The sequence below is a fragment of the Lemur catta genome, chromosome 16 (assembly GCF_020740605.2).
Source record: "Lemur catta isolate mLemCat1 chromosome 16, mLemCat1.pri, whole genome shotgun sequence".
NCBI lineage: Eukaryota > Metazoa > Chordata > Mammalia > Primates > Lemuridae > Lemur > Lemur catta.
The window spans coordinates 42,452,644-42,468,263 of NC_059143.1; the positions used below are offsets into that span (position 1 = coordinate 42,452,644).

The following is a 15,620-nucleotide window of genomic DNA, read 5'->3' on the forward strand; positions in this document are numbered from 1 at the left end:
GTCTATTCCTAGGTCATGTTGCTGCTGGGGTCGGGCCCTAATTTTCTTCTCTAGACAAAGGGAATTGAACTAAGACTTCTAACATCCCCTCCAATGATAATGTTTCTTAATTTAGTGCTAAGATTGTCTAGTTTCAGTTGCATTTTACTGCGAGTTTGGCAGAAGCTGATTTCTGGGGGTTAGGGAAGATGACGTAGGTGACGGGGAAGTGGATGTAAACCCCTTGTCCAATAAGTTTGACTAGAGTGGAGGTGGCAGAATTGCAGTTGGAAAGGTCAGGTGTAGCCTTCCCTCCTGCTCCCATGAGGTTTTTCTCTGCAGCTTTTGAGGCTGAGCCTCGCTGGACACAGCGGAAGTAGTGAGTGTACTCAAGTGAAGTGTCTGGTTGTGGGAGAAGGCTTATTAATCAGACATTGGAACTGTCTCCATTTTTTAATATTCTTGGAAAGAGACAATCATTTGATTAGTGTACTAGTTTGCTAGGGCTAAGAAAGTAGCCCAGTTTGGGTGGCTCAAATACTGCAAATTTATTTTCTCACAGTTCCGGACGCTGAAAGCCAAGTGTTGTGAAAGGTTGGTTTTGTCTGAGGCCTCACTCCTCGTCCTCTCTCTGTCTTCCTCTCTACCTGTCTGTGTCCAAACTTCCTTTTTACGAGGACACAGTCATATTAGGACCTGCCTTAATGACCTCATTTTAACTTAATTAACTCTGTAAAGACCTGTGTCCAAATACAGCCACTTTCGGACATATTGAAGACTTCATCGTACAAATTTTGGGTGAATACAATTCACCCCATCACAGTCAGGGAACATTTGGGCAATATAGGTGCTTTTTATTTTTAAGGGAACAAATTGTTAAATAACTTACTCAATTTGTTCAGGGGTATTTTCTTACAGTGTGTTGTGTGTTTTTTTTTCTTAACCTTCTGGCCAGTATGTAAATCTGAAACATTGTGTCTTAAATTTTATGATTTTAGATATAATCAAAGAAGATGGAATACCTATTCTTTATTCAATCTGCCTAGCACTTGTGTGCCCTTCACCCACTGAATCCTAAAAACTCGAGGTGTTTGCCTTGTTTTGAGAATTGGACAGAAAAGGGTCGGCACTGCCAGCCTGTCGCGGGGGGGGGGTGGTGGTGGTGGTTTCCAGTTGTAACCGGGTCCCCACTGGTTCCACGTGGCCATCAGCAATCCTCCCACCCTCAAGGGGTGGTTGGCTCCCCCGGGTGAACTGTTTGTTTTTGTGCTCCTCTGGGAATCCCAGCCCCTTGAGCGCTGGGGGGGACTTGAAAGTCTCGTTCACGTGGTTTCTCAGCTGACATGCCAGGAACGCTTCATGAGTGAGCATGCCACCAAATTGAGTGACCATGGAAAGTTAGCTTTTTGCTACAACTGGGGACACTTCCTATTCGAATCACATCTGCTGGGGTGGGGGTAGGTGGTTTCCTGGCTTCGAGAGGAGGGTGTGACTTCTTCAAGCAAAAGGAAGGAGTAGCCTCATGACAGTCACAGCCAGGGAGAGAGCACATACTTGCACTTGCACTTGGGAGTTCAGCACAGTAAGGGTGGTCAGGTTGCCAAACTACCCCCCAGACGAGGACACGGTGCTGCACGTACTAGGGGTGAGCTCTACTGGCTGCCTGCAGTGCCCTTGAGAGCTGGGATTTTGAAACCTGGGGTTGCACTCCAGGATTGTGGATTTACAGAGTGGGGCTCTCTCTCATCTGACACTGAACCCTCCCCTATTGATTCTGTTTTGGGTTATAGTCTGTGTCATAGTTATTTCTGTCCCTGCCTCCTCCCCACCCCAAGACTATAAGCTCTTTGAGGGCCAGAAGGCCTTCAGTGCAGGAACCGCATCAAAGCCCAGTTAGCTGGTAAAGGGTGAAGGCTGACTTCTGTCTGTAATGCCACAAAACTCTGGTGCAGCTTTAAATAAGCAAAACAGCCCAGCCAAACCCAGAGTCATTCACAAAACCTTGTGACCTCTGCTTATTGCCCAACCTGTGCGATAAGCCCACTGAGGGCTGTCATTTGGAGAAAGAGACTCCCAGAACAACTGCAGGTAACTCTGAGATAAGGCAGGGTGTGATGATGTAAGCTAATTGCGGAGCTGGGTGGAGTTACCTAATCCTTACGATAGGGGTGGAGCTTGACTCTTGCTAGCTGTCATTGAAGTGAATCATCAGTATAAGTAGCAAGCTCTGTGCATTCCTTCTCAGTTGTGTTAAAACTCGCTGGTGTTCCCGGAGTAGCCACAGAGGTGTGTGTGGATACTGCTTTGAAACAGGGAAGGAAGACGCCGAGGCCAGGGAGCCCCAGGGTCACCGAGGTAGATTTCCAGCGGGACAGATGCCTTGTCTTTCGTGAGGCTTGAGGAAAATTATAGGTAAGAACAAAGACTCCTCTGTATGTTCGTTATATGAATGCATAACATCTACTCTTGGCACGGAGTTTGATTTTCGTGTAATACTGTTTTTATCTTGGCACTGTTCTAGCACATACCAAGATTTTCCATTATAAATGCTCTTTGATGTTCAGAGTTAGCTATAGTTGGTCAATTTTTGCTCTCCTTATGTTTAAAAAGGATGGTAGGCAAAGAATGAAACTGGCAAAGAATTGTGATCTGAATTCTGATTCCCTATTCTTTGCTGCTTATCTCTGTCTTGATTATTTGGAAAAATGTACAATTTTTATTTTAAAATGAAAGTAATAACATGGATACTTTTTGTTTTCTTTTTGAAAATAATGGAAAATGGAGACCACTTAAGTTCTGTGAATATTCTCTGATTTAGAAATCTTGGGTTTGGAACGAAACAATTGTGTTTTTCTTCTTGTTCTGTTTTGGGTCTCGATTCTCTGAGTATTTCTGACTTCAAAGCCTCCCTGGAGAAGAGGGGGATACCAGCTGTATTTGGTTTGAAATGAAATACCATCTTAGGTCATGAAATGGTTTGCTGGGAGAATTTGAATTTTTGGTTAGTAGCAACACATGATTACACTAAATGCACTTTGTTGTTGTTGTTGTTCAAGAGAACAAAAATCAGAGACCAGAACATATCCAGCTAAGTTTTTCCTTTAGGTTTCACTACCATTTTCCCACCCATACTACTCATGCGTGTGAATTTACTGTGTGATTAACACGTGATTTTTCTGTTTCTTTACTGTCTCATTTGATGGTGAGTCATAAACTGTTAGTTAACTAGTTAATGTATATTCATATGTTGCCAAAGCTTGAAATGAATTTGAGCATGGGCCACACCTTCACATTAATGAGCCAGGTAACTTTCAATAAAGTCTTCCTAATGTCCTTAAATGCTAATTAAGATGTCTGGAATCCTAAGAGGATAAAAATATATCAACAATGTGAAATATCAAGGCCTGCAGTCTAATCTGAGTATTCTTTAATGCAATACTCTGTTTCTCATTGAAAAGTACATTGTCTACATGCATTTGAATGGGTTCCTGCCAGTCAAACCACAAAAGCAAGCAAATAACTATATAAGCGGGAATTTAAAGTACCTACGTGGTACCCCTAGGCTGGTGCGTTTATTAGCAATGAACAGGAAGAGAAAGAGTGGCCACGATGCCACGTGGTGGGCTTTTTAAATTTTTATTTTAAACGTTTGTGCAGAGGACAAGGTGAACTTTAATTCCTTTGGGAATCTGGGTTAAAATGACGGTGAAGTCAAGAAGTGAGGAATAAAGAAATGCTTTTTATTTAACTAGACAAAAGAAAAGAAATGGGAATCATTATCAGTTAAAGATGTTAGGGCTTTCTTGAGATTTTCCATTGCTGTTATTTTCATGAAAATTTGCCTTTTTAACTTAAAGGTGGTTTCGGAGTGCAATATTACAACCGAACGTTGATTTAAAACATGTTCAGGACGTTCTCTCGTCACTGTGGAATATAATAAAAAGATACAAAATGAAGGCAGGAAGGGAGTTACATGAATTCCGTGACTTGCGTACAGAAGTTTTACTCTAAAAAGGTTTGGCGGTTGTGGTAATGGTGGGAGGCCTGTGTCTTTGGCATCCTAGAGGCAAGTGATAGCACAGAAAGCTTTTGTGGTTATGACGGTTCTGTTGGGATGGGAGGGTTGTTTTGGTTTTTTAATATTTCATTCCAGGCATTGTTTGTTTTGTCAGTCTGTTAGGGCTTTACCAAATCAGTTATCGGGTGAAGCCATTTACATATCATTTGTTTCCCCTTGGTGGAAATCTTTTCCTGTGTGTTTTGAGTTGGTGTAAGCGCTGGTAAGACCCAGGGCCTTGCTTTCTGCAGGGGCTCTGAAATCGAGTGCTCACCTTGCACCCCGGCAGTTTCTGAGGCCATTCACCCTCGGGGTGCTGGCAGAAGCACGTGTCCTCAGTTGTTTTCAGAATCTGTCTTGACTGTGTTCCCAGTGGCTCCGAATTCCACCGAGGGTCACTCGGCACACCCTCGCCTACAGTAAATATTTGTGCTACCTGTGCCCGGCCTGGTTTTCTCAGTTCCCAGGAGCACAGGTGGGCAGGGGGGTGTGGGCAGCAGCTCCCAGGTGCCATCCGCAGGTGCCACTGAGAGCACCTGGGCACCGCCTGCCGACAGCCACTGCCCACCTGTGCCCCCTCTATGTGCACGTTCAGACTAGGTGGAAACACAGGTACCAGAGAGGCAAGTGGAATCAATGAGGGTTCGTATTACAGAAATCCATGGAAAAGCACGGCTTTCCGTGATGGGAGCTGTCTGGCTCACTCCACTGTTACTCATTCGGCCTGCTGCGGGTGAGAGGATCACATGTAATTATAAACAGCCTCCTCTGACTAAGGCCAGTGACTGGAAACCCTGTCATGTTATCAGAGGGCATTTGGTCACAGATTCTTGGGCAGAGTCCGGGGGTGTGATCTTTGGGAGGCTTTGCCGGTGCAGGGATTTTGAAGCTTTCAGTTTAATTCACAGGGTCGGGAAGTCTATGTTGGCCAAGATCTGCCACGCTAGGTTGACAGACTGAAGACCCGAAGGAGGTCTCTAGCTTTGTCACAGGCAGTGGCATGGCAGGCCTTGAGGCATTTTAATACGTGGCACTTCTCTCTTGTCCTGTTTTGCTGAGGTTTTCAGGGGCCTGATTGTATCTGAGGTTAATCAGTGAGTGAGTTATCGGAAAGAGATTTATTCTCTTTGGACACTGTCGTGTGTGGTATTCTGTTTGTGTGACTATTCATTTTAATTCATTAAAAAGGTTAAGTCACTTGCCTTGTTCATTACTTGAAAACAATTTGTCGTCTTGTTCTGAGTTACCAAATATTTATTTATTTTTAAAAATCTACCCAAAGATAGTACTTCACAAATATTTATTAAGTATCTTTTGTGATAGACACTGAAGGGGACTTGTTTTTCCCTTTGACTTGTCAGTTTTTGTTGAGTTAAATTTTTCTTTAAGGCCGATTTGATTTTTTTTCCTCTCTTATTCTTGTTTTCACTTGATTTGTTTATTTATTTTTAATGTATCCTTTAATAGCCTTGAAACATTGGACAGAGTGAGGATAGTGATCAAAGACAAGTAATTGATTTGTAAGATTAATCAGACCGGGAAAATGCTCCATAATTTTGTTAAGCTGGTTTTAAAAAATTAATTTTCTTTTTAACTCTTTGTTTATTGATGGAAGGCCACTTACCCCAGGCAGAATGGTTTTCCTTGTGTGTGTGCCAGGGGAACTCTCTGTTTCTGGGAAAAACAAAGAATGCAACAGCTAGAAAGATTATGAAAGCTGGAGGGTGTGAGTGTCAAGAGGGGAGGGGGGGGAAGAGAATGAGAAGACAAGACACAGTCAGGGCCCTGTCACCTGCGTGGAACTGCAAATCCCTGGAGATGATGAATTTATCTCCTTGTAGGGAGATTGCCATTAAAATTCGATTTTGAGCATGACACAGGACTGAAAGCTTTGATGACAAAGCCAGCATCTCAGTTTAGCAATAACCAGTTTAGGGAATAAAAAACATTCTAAACTCCACAGCGAGATTCAGCAGAGCAGTGTGGGCGGGACACCCCGGGCAGGGAGCAGCCCAGCCTCTTCATCTGCCTAATCCTGGGTCTTATTCTTGTCACAGTTAAATCGCCTCTTTGTTGTGCTTGTGTACATCTATATTTGGCTCTGCTGCTTTTTGGGGGGAGGGGAGAAGTGTGGGCTAATTTGCAAGCTCCCAAGTGGAGAGTGCACCAGTTGGAGTCTGATGGCCTTCCAACCTTAAGGTGAAACTCGTTCATTTACTTAGCAAATATGTACTGAGCCCCTCGGGGGCCACTGCCCATCTAGGTGGAGACACCAACATAAACAGGAGAGGCCAAGTGCTCACTAGGCCTGGTCCAGCGACCTGCACAGCCACCTGTGGCTACCTGCCTCTGCCTACAAGGAGCTTCAGCCTGCTGAGGGCCACCCATAATGACCAAGTCAACAGCTAAACTAATTAGAGATCGTGTTAGGGTCCGGGGGGGATGTGGGGGGGAAGGAAATCAGGGTAAGAGAATAACAGTTGCATGGGTGGGCAAGCTTTTGTAAGACAGCACACTTTTGTTTTCTTCTGCCATCATGGCCTCTAACATTTTCCAACGTGGCTGTTTTTGGTTAGCATGGAAGTTGTGGATGACATGACGTTGAGGTTAGTGGTTTAAAAAAAAAAACAAAAAACTCACTTTAAAAAATCTTTTAAAACATCATTGCCTCAGAAAGCTATCAACTGTTATGCCTAGCAGGGAAAATGGTCAATGATCTTGGAGCAGAATGAAAGGCTATTTCCTGGAAAAAAAATATTTCCACTCATCCAAGATGGCACAAGGATCATGTCATCTAATATTGGAAGCTGGGAATGTCTGTGCCCGTGGAATATCCTCGGAGTGAATTAGTTATTCTGCCCTCTGAGAGCTGTGGCGGTTTAGGTAAAGGGTTGAACTTGAGGCTGTACGACTGGCAGCCAGGAGACCCTTTATCTCCCAGTTGCATCGTTTGCCAAGTGGAATTGCGTTAGATTAAGTAACCTCCAATAGCAAGGCTCTGATATTTCTTTTTCTTTCTTTTCCCAAGTCAAGATTTATTGTAGTGATCCATCAAACCAGACCTGGTAGATGGATGATGACTTTGCACCTGTAGGGTAAATACTGCGGGGGAGGGGCGAACGCGAGCTCACGTGCAGAGCAGCACGTTTGTGAGACTGTTCCGTTACTTCCCAGGCATCTTCATTCAGCACCACTGAGAGTAACACTGTCTTTTTCTGAGTTTCTAAGTGAGCAAGAGCATGAGTTCCTGTGCTGTGCCTGGGGACAGGGGAAGCCCTTGAGACCGACTGTGGTCTAAGTCTGACCGGTGCTGACAGTCACCCAGGCTCACCAGGTGCTGGCCCCTGTGCTGGAGCAAAGGGCGTGCGTCCTGTCATCTCCTGGAGGCCTCACTGTTGTAGCTGAGGGAAATCATGACACCTGATTATTTCAAGTTGCTGTTGGCAGAGCTAAAAAACAAACCTGGGTGCGTCTCACCCTAGACTGCATGCCCTCAGTGACGCTGATGTGTTACCCTAAATCAAGTATACTAAGGCAGCCATTGCAGGAAAAGGTCCGATCTTTGTCCGGCGTCCAACTGTTATATTTTAGCTAGGGTCTGCCCCTCCGGTGAGTGACATATTCCTTCACGTTGCTGCTCAAAATCACAGATTTCACAAAACCAGGAAGGTCCTCTGCAGCCAGCGCCTGCCTCCTGCACCCCCCCAACATTAGTCCTGCTGGCTTTGTTTTCTGTCTCTTTAGATCTGTCATCTTCTAACACTATGGACGCTACTAATTTATTCTGTGGTGGTTGCTACCTGTCTCCTGTAGCTAGAATGTAAACTCCACGGAGGTAGAGAGGCCTGGTCTCTTTTCCTCCTTGCTGTTTCTCAAGTGCCTAGAATAACAGGCCTGCCAGGGAGTGGTGCTGGTTGGTGAGAATTTGCTGGAGGAGGGAACGAGAGAGGAAAGCAGAGCCTGAGCCTTAGGAGGGTCTGCGAAGGGAGTCTCCGGGTGGTCTTCCTGAAGGTGTTCACAAGGAAGGACTTCATGACCCTGATTTTGGTTATTTGGAGGCTGTGGTTTCCTCTGAGCTGCCGATCCTTGGAGGCGAGTTGTCAGTAGGCCACCTGGTTCCTGTCTTTATGGATTAGTGAAATGGAATTGGCTGGGCGGCCCTCACTGCTTTGAGGTCAGTCTAATTGCCAGACGTTCCTACCTACTGTACGGCTGGACTTTGCTCCTCTTACAGAAAGATCTGTCCACAGGGGAGTAGTTTTGTGAAGCTCTTTACAGCTGTTGATTGAGGTTACGAATGTTTTACCCATTGTGGGTTTTTCCCATCTAATTGCCGTTCTGATTTTCAGTGTTCAACATGCTGCAGTTACGTGTTCCATTGTGGTTTCACTTAGCCTTAATCCTTTATTAATTGCCTCTTGTTCAAACTCCCTGAGAGCAGATTATCCTTTACTTTCGACTTCTGCTCCATTGCCATTGGATTTCTTTGTTTCAGTCAGGACTTCAGAAAAACAACCAAAGGTGGGTTGGTAACAGCAAGTGAGGCTGTTTTATTTTTCTCCAACATATGCCTGTTTTAGCAGTATTACACCTTAAAATGGTAGAGCTGGTGGCTGCCCAGCTTGTGAAGTCAATTTGCTTAATGATGGACGGTGATATTTTCCAGCATCTACTTAGTACAGACCTCAAGGCTTACCCCGGACCCTGCCCGCCTTGTGCCCAACCTGCCCTGGGGCCATCACGCTGCCCTGTGAAGCAGTTCTTTGTTGCAGAACTACTGTGTGACTGGGATGTGATGTACACAAGTGACCGAGACATGGCCCTGTCCACAAGGAGCTTCCAGACCAATAGTAGAAATGGACACGTAAGGAAACTCTTGCCACGCTTGCCCTACGGAGGGGCTTCTGCCAACAAGAGTGGAGCTTGGGGGCTAAGAGGTCTTCCTGGGGACAATGGAGCGTGTTGTAAGGGTTAGTTGCAGACCAGGTAGGGGCAGGACATTCCTAGCAGAAGAAAAAGCACAGTGTCTTCTGAGAACTAAAAGCAAAGTCGCTCAACTTGGCTAACTGTATATAAGGCACAGGGGAGATGGTATTGGAGGGGCAGGCAGGGGCTAGAGCTGGGCGTGGATGCCTGGGTAGTTTGGACCTTATGTTGTAGGTTACAGAGAATCAGTACAGAGTGGGTGGCTTAGGCAATTTGGGTTAATAGTTGACTATATTAACAAGATGTGGAAAAAAAGAGATTGGGGCTTGCAGTGAATTTTGTCCTCAAGGTGCTTAATCAATGAGGTTGAGGCGGCCAGAAGGGGCCCTCATTTGCTTGCCTGGTGCTGAAGCCCGAGACCAGACTTGGCCGTTAGTTAGTGGTTACTAGTCAAGGAGGAGGAGGTGTGAGCCCAGCAGGGACAGCTACAGAGTGAAGAGAGGCTGAGGATGGAGCTTTTGGGAGCATCCACATATAACTTGGTATTTCTCAGGTCTGCATTCTTTGTGGCAGAGTCCACGTGCTTTTCCACACCTGTAACGCTTTGCTGAATGTGCAGTATTCCATCTCCTTAGAGCCTTGCTGCTTCCACCAGCTGTGTTGGCATCACCCGGGAGCTTGCTAACAAAGCACATTCTTGGGGCCCACCTCGCACCTACAAATCAAATGCATCATTCTAACCAGATCCCCAGTGTCACTCTGCACAGGCAGTGCTAGGAGGAGACTCCTGCTGCGGAATGTCTTTTCCAAGCACATAAAGCAGGGGAGCTTTTTCGTCTCCTTTTGTGGTCTTTGTACAAACTATTTACCTTTTAAAACTTCCTCAAAATTACAGACTACAGAACATATGTAGAGTGTAAATCTAATTCGCAATTAATAAGTGGTATTTGGCTAGAAGACATTGTCATCTCCACATAGATAACCATGTCTTTCATTTAGATGGCATGTGTCTGGTTAGGGTTTGGGGCTCACTTAGGAGGCAGTTCGTTGCCGGAACATTAGTTTGTTGGGGTCCCACGTTGCTGCTTCAGTGTAGCTACAGTGTGTCATTCCTGCAAGATGAGAAAGTCCCTGTGCAGGTTCACGTTGCCTATAGTAATCTAGCATGATTTTTGCTCCCTCCTGACCCCGTGGCGAGAGAGCTCTTCCTGTTTGTGGGGATGCCTGCTGCACCCACAAGTGGCATATATTCGATATAATTGCTGTTACTCTTTAATGGTCTTTCATGCCATGTCAGTGGCACAGAAATTGGAGGTTAATTCCAACAAATGTTTTCTCAATCATTTGCCTATATTGAGACCTATTTAAGAGTTTGTTTAGTATGTGAAGACTCAATCCAGATTGAGGCTTTTACATCTTTGTTTAAAAGGAGCCTTTCAGGAGTGGGGGAAAAAAATCAGCAACAGACATCAAAAATGACCCTGAGAACTTAAGCAACTGGAATAAAAATTTATAATGGTACATAATGAGCCAGGGGCCCATTTTATAATGTGAACTCTCTTTCAGGTTTATAAGTGATTATCAACAGTCTAATCAGGGTTTCTGGACTTGACTGTTTTCTTATCTTCTCCCCGAGTCCTCAAACATTAATATTTCCTTCGTCCTTTAGATTTGAATATTTGAGTTTTTCTCACATGAAGAGTATATCAACTCCACAAGTTAGTTAAAATGTTCATGGTTTCAGTTAAAAGTGACTCATGATTTTGGTTTTTGGTATCAGGTGATACTGCTGAAATGAGGTGCACTGTGAAACTTTTTTCTTTTTCTTTTTCTTTTTTTTGAGATAGAATCTCGCTCTATTGCCCTGGCTACAGTGCCATGGTGTCAGCCTAGCTCACAGCAACCTCAAACTCCTGGGCTCAAGCAATCCTTCTGCCTTAGCCTTCCGAGTAGCTGGGACTACAGGCATGTGCCACCATGCCCGGCAAATTTTTTTCTATATATATTTTTAGCTGTCCAGATCATGTCTTTCTATTTTTTAGTAGAGACAGGGGTCTCCCTCTTGCTCAGGCTGGTCTCGAACTTCTGACCTTCAGCGATCCTCCCACCTCGGCCTCCCAGAGCTAGGATTAGAGGCGTGAGCCACCCTGCCTGGCCTCCTTTTTTTTTTTTTTTTTTTTTTTTCCTTTGCTACTTTGTTTTTGTTTCAGAATATTTGAGCTTAGAATTTAGGACTCTCTGGGAAATGACCTTGTGGTTCCCACATTGTGGAAAAGTGAAGAAAATGAAGCCAGTTCAGGAAAATGAGATTTATGTGGAAAACAAATTCTATATCTAGTTATTTATTGTCAGGTATGAGATAAACATGCCAAGAACTCTACATTTTGGCAACTTGGGAAAGACAGTGTTTCCAAATACATAACCCTGGGAAGAAGTGAACCTATTATAATTGGGAAGAAGTCAAGGAACCAAGACATATTTGTTGAGACCCCATTTGGTGCAAGGTTCCCTGGAAAATACAGACACACTTAAGACATAGTGGCCGGAAGTGACTTGCAGCTGGTTCAAGAGAATTAAGATTTACACACTTGAAAAGGAACAAACAATACAGAAAGGCACAAGATTCAGTGGCAAAAGTAGTGTAAACAGACTGTAGGAATTAAGAGAATGGGAATCTCATTATTATAGGGTAGTTTGTCCTGGGAAGATGAGGAGGGGGAGGTACTGGCTGCCTGGAGCCCGGAAGAATCAGAGATTTCCGTAGGGGTAAGAGAAGAAAGCATAGAGGATCCCCAGTGAGTGAGGAGACACCAGGGCTGGGTGGGCTGCTGATTTGAAGATGGTAGATTGGTCTGTTTGGAGAACCAAACAGATGTGGCTGTTACTGACAAGCGGTTTAAATTGGATTCTCCACTCACTGCCTAACAGAAATTCTAAAGCATAGGGCAAAAGTGAAAGAAGGACCCGTGTTCTGTTGTTACACAGAAGTCCGACCTCCACAGTTATTAGGGGAAAGGTGCATTTTGTTCTTTGCACATTCTCTTCATCTGTCCTGTTTACCTTTACCCCATGATTATTTAACACATTTTTCTTCAGGGTCACACGGAGAGGGAGAAACATATATCCATAAAGCAGAGTCATCTGGTGGAATAAACTCTTGATGCTCAAGTAGACACCCTTACGAGTGGGGTGCACAGGAACAGCACCCTACTCATGAGAACGGAGCCTGCCCTAGGTTTTCATTGAAGGTCCATCGATATCCATTCTCACCTAAGACAGTAATTTAAGGGAGGATTTGTAAAAATCAGAAGGCCTTCAGATTTCTATCAGATTAACCTTGCCAAGACCACCAAGATCCAAATGCACATCCTTTCGGGATGAGTCAGACGTAAAGTCTCCAGTGTGTGCCCAGCTTTCGAGATGCAATAACGGACTCCGGTGTTCACAGTGGTGGGTTGGCCAGCCAGGATTGCTAAAGCTTCATTTCTTTTATGAACTTCCTTTCTTCTTGAGAATACATGGGCCCAGGGGTTCCGAATGTGAGCACCTGCCACATATTTATCTGTGTAACTGGGGAAAATATGCATCCCCTGGCACCTGTGTTCTCTCCAGCATTGGGGTTTGGGCGTTCTCTCACAGTGTAGCCCTCTTTACTGATCATGGATTGTTCTTTCTGTAATAATACTGTAAAGCACAATTGTTTTCCTCTTGATTTTAAAATTCCGTTTTAAGAAGTCTTGGGTAGGGGTATGGTGTAGTACTCAGAATAACAGAAAGTTCAAGTGTCTGGTGGTTTGTTTGCATGTTTGATAGACTTGAAGATAAAACTTCAAAAGATTTATTTTCCAAAATACTTTACTGAGAGTTGAGGGGGTACTTTTGTCTCCCTGAGGAATCCCAGGATTTCACAGGCAGTCTTGTGTTTTTGATAGCAGGCCGAATGTGGTTGGCGCGGTGGCGTTTGGAGTACACGTTTTGAGTGTTCTTTTGCAACTTAGTGCAAGTGCACGATCCCTTATCTGCCATTCCAAAGTGCAGAAAGCCCTGGAAACTGAAAACATCTTTGTAGGTTTGTAGGAAAGTCATTTGCGAACAAAACCCGACGTGAACAGACCTGCGAGTGATTCTGGGCTATACTCGTAACACGTGCCTCTTGTCACACAGATACTAACGTTTGACTGTGGGCCCTGCTGGGGGTGCTGTGTAATGATTGGAATAATCACTGAGTCGTCCTTCTAAAATGAGGAAAAAGTCAGAATTCTGGAGCACATGTGGCCTCAGGGGTTTCTGATAAAGGCTGGCCTTAATGGGGTGTTAGTTTGCTAGGGTTGCCATAACCAAGCACCATGAACTGGGAGGCTAACAACGGACATTTTATTGGCCGATGGTTCTCCAGGACAGAAATCTGACATCAAGGTGTCGGCAGGGCCCTGGGAAAAGTCCTTTCTCGCCTCTTCTAGCTTCTGGTGTTGGCACGATGCTTGGTGCCCTAGGCCTGCTGCCGCATCGCTCCAGCCGTGTGGCTGTCTTCTCCCTTAGTCTTCACATCCACGTCCCTCCGCACCTGTTGGTTCTGTGTCCAAATTTCCCCTTTTCGTAAGATCACCACTCATACTGAATTAGGGCCCAACCTCGTGACCTCGTTTTAACTTGATCACCTCCGTGAAGACCGTCTTTCCACATCAGGTCACATTCTGAAGTACTAGGGGTTGAGACTTCGAGGTATCTCTTTTGGGGAACACAGTTCCCTGCTCCATAAGACAGAGAATGGTTCAAGACAGGTTGCTCCATTTTTGTGTGTGTGTTCAGGCCAATGCCAAGTCCAAGCCCTTTGCCTCCTGGCTTGCCTGGTGCCCCTGGGAATGTGTGTAAGCGGCTCCCTGAATGGGCGTCACCTTTGGAAGATGCCGCATCTCCTGGTAGCCCCGTGTGAGGGAGGAATCCCTCCCCTTGGAGAAGCTTGTCTGTGAGAAGACGGGCAGGTCCTGCAGTGAGAACTGGGTGTAAATTCCCGAGTACCTCTGGCACCGTTGTCTCTCCCACCCACCCCTGAGAATTCTAGAATGTTCCCAGGTATGTTGAAGTTTTATACAGAAAGTGCTTAGGATGGTGCTTGGCTTGTAATAAACACTTGGGTGGCGAGGTTGACACTTACACATGGGACATGCTTACCCAGAGTAAACTCTGTTCCCGTGTGTGCTGGGTAAACAGACCCTGTGAAGCCACTCTCGGTGGCATAGTGCTGGCAACAGGTTGTGTGTGTCCCCCTCAGCTTAGACCCTCCTCCTGAGCACCAGGTACACAGGTGCTCAGCAGGGCCCCTCCCTGGGGTGCTGAAGGGATGTGGTGTGCCTCTGTGTACCCGTCTTTAGTCCTAGTATCCCGGGAGTGATAGTGGGAGTGAACTGCAAGCCACGTTCTGGGAACTGATGACTCTTCCAGAATTAATTAAAAGTGTCTTTTTCTCCCTGTTTAGTTAATAAAGGCTGAATTCCCCGAGGAGTTCTGTACTTTAGAACTTGCTCTCTTTTCTAGTTAGACACAGCTCAGTGTTAACTCGACTTTGGCATCAAGTTCAAAGTCCCTATGCTTGACCAGCTTCATTTTCTTTTTGATCGCAAGGACATGGGTGAGATTAGCCGTGGAATTGACTTTCAGGGTTGTGAGAGAATAGTTTGGAAGACTGTTCCCATGCTTGATTTCAGTGCAGTTCTGCATCTCGGTAGGTGTTTTGTAGGCAACTTACATTATAAATTGAGGATGGAAGGAGCCAGTTTATAAAGTGAGTAAAATAACTGAACAGTTAAGAATGTATTTTTGAACTTTTGTTTCATGAAGTTCTAGTTGGATTTGCTTTTCTTTTTCTAATCACAAGGGAAGTGGGTGAGCTGGTCTGGTAGCTCGGTGTTCCACCAGGCTCGTGTAGGAACAGATCCTATCTTGGAATTTTTCTCTTTGCTTTCTGGTCTCAACAGCCATTCATTTCCGTTTCCTTATCCGTGAAATGGGGATACGGAAATAATCCTTGCCGGGGTTGTTAGAGATTTAGAGATGGCATCTCTGTGAGGCACCAAGCACGATGCTGTATACCCAGAAGGTGCTTAATAAATGATACTGGAAGTTATTACCATTGCTCATAAAGTTTTTCCTGCATTTCTGATCATTTTAGAAAAACAATCATTTAGAAACTTTCTTGAGTTCTTAATACATACTGCCTTTCATAAAGGCAAAATCCAAGTTACGAGCACTATTGCCTGACTGTGGTCTCTCTGGAGGAGGGTGGACGGCCTCTTGGTGGGCAGGGTCTGTGTCTGTTTACCTTTCTCCCCTGCCTCCCACTTTGGTGCCACACCGGTCCTTTGTACTGGTGGGCACTCCATGACTATTTGAGGAATTAAATCCATTTCGAACCAGTTTCCAAAAGGGAACAGTTGTTTCCCCTTTTCTTTATGGCCTTACAAGATGCTATATCTCTTGGCTCTAGTAAAATATTTATGTCATAAAAGGCAGATGTTTTCTTAACCTCAGGTAGTTGCACATATATGGGGAAAATACATAATGGAAGATGCTGGTGATAAAGGCAAGTCATAGATTATCTTCCCCCCCCCCCCCCCCCCCGGCTGTGTGGGTATTTCAGTTAATTTGTAAGTAAAACTTT

General features: G+C 45.0%; 1 protein-coding gene across 8 annotated transcripts in view; it reads left to right on the top strand.

The window, feature by feature from the left end:
* NEDD4L (NEDD4 like E3 ubiquitin protein ligase) overlaps positions 1 to 15,620 on the top strand; it is a 312,200-nt gene that overhangs the window by 147,487 nt on the left and 149,093 nt on the right. The window contains exon 1 of one of the 8 annotated variants that reach the window (XM_045527443.1): positions 2,219 to 2,391. The exons of the other annotated variants lie outside the window; for them this stretch is intronic. The gene's annotated coding sequence lies outside the window, so the exon portion shown is untranslated. Of the gene's footprint in view, positions 1 to 2,218; positions 2,392 to 15,620 lie in introns of those variants that run through there. 8 annotated transcript variants of the gene reach the window in all.